The sequence below is a fragment of the Octopus bimaculoides genome, chromosome 9 (assembly GCF_001194135.2).
Source record: "Octopus bimaculoides isolate UCB-OBI-ISO-001 chromosome 9, ASM119413v2, whole genome shotgun sequence".
In the NCBI taxonomy this organism is placed as follows: domain Eukaryota; kingdom Metazoa; phylum Mollusca; class Cephalopoda; order Octopoda; family Octopodidae; genus Octopus; species Octopus bimaculoides.
This window is the reverse complement of record NC_068989.1, coordinates 81,819,373-81,820,321: the sequence shown is the minus strand read 5'-3', so window position 1 is coordinate 81,820,321 and position 949 is coordinate 81,819,373. Positions and strand designations below refer to the sequence as shown.

General features: G+C 40.5%; 1 long non-coding RNA gene across 2 annotated transcripts in view; it reads right to left on the bottom strand.

Annotated features, from left to right (window-relative positions):
• LOC128248743 (uncharacterized) overlaps positions 1-949 on the bottom strand; it is a 28,255-nt gene that overhangs the window by 23,450 nt on the left and 3,856 nt on the right. The gene's annotated exons all lie outside the window — the stretch shown is intronic.

Genomic DNA, 949 nt, shown 5'->3' with positions numbered 1-949 from the left:
CCCCCATTTTCTCCCAACTATGTCTATTTTATTTATTTATTTTGCCAAGTGTTTCGTTAAGAAAACAAGTGTTGCCCGTCAAACCAAAAAGATCCCAGAAATGTTTTGAAATTTTTGTGCGAATTATAATGTCCGTATTTTTACGCATATTTAGAAGAAAAAAAAATACTTAAAAAATTTTTTTTAATTTTTGGAAATTTTTTCAGAATCATAATCTCCGTATTTTTCCGCATATTTAAAAAAAAAAATTTAATTTCTGAAAAAAGTAAAAAATGAAGGTATATACACGACGGGCTCCTTCTAGTTTCTGTCTTCAGATCCACTCGCAAAGATTTGGTCGGCCCAGAGTTATAGAAGACATACCCAAAGTGCCTTGCAGTGGGGTTGAACCCTAGATCACATGGTTGAAAAGCTTCTTAACCACACGCCTGCGCCTACGAATATTTTCCGAGAGTGTATGTCTACATATACATTATGCTAATATATAATAATGTAAATGCAACTACTTACATATCCGTGGCTATTTATAGTAATGTTGATGCAGACATTTACACATAGGTCAGTTTATGATAAATATAGGTATCAAGAGTGCAGTGGTTAGGGCAGCGGATTCGCGGTTTCGATTGCCAGACCGGGCGTTGTGAGTGTCTGAGCGAAAACACCTAAAGCTCCACGAGGCTCCGGCAGGGGATGGTGGCGATCCCTGCCGTACTCTTTCACCACAACTTTCTCTCACTCTTGCTTCCTGTTTCTGTTGTGCCTGTAATTCAAAGGGCCGGCCTTGTCACTCTGTGTCACGCTGAATATCCCCGAGAACTATGTTAAGGCTACACGTGTCTGTGGAGTGCTCAGCCACTTGCACGTTAATTTCACGAGCAGGCTGTTCCGTTGATCGGATCAACTGGAACCCTCGACATCGTAAGCAACGGAGTGCCAACAACAGGTATCA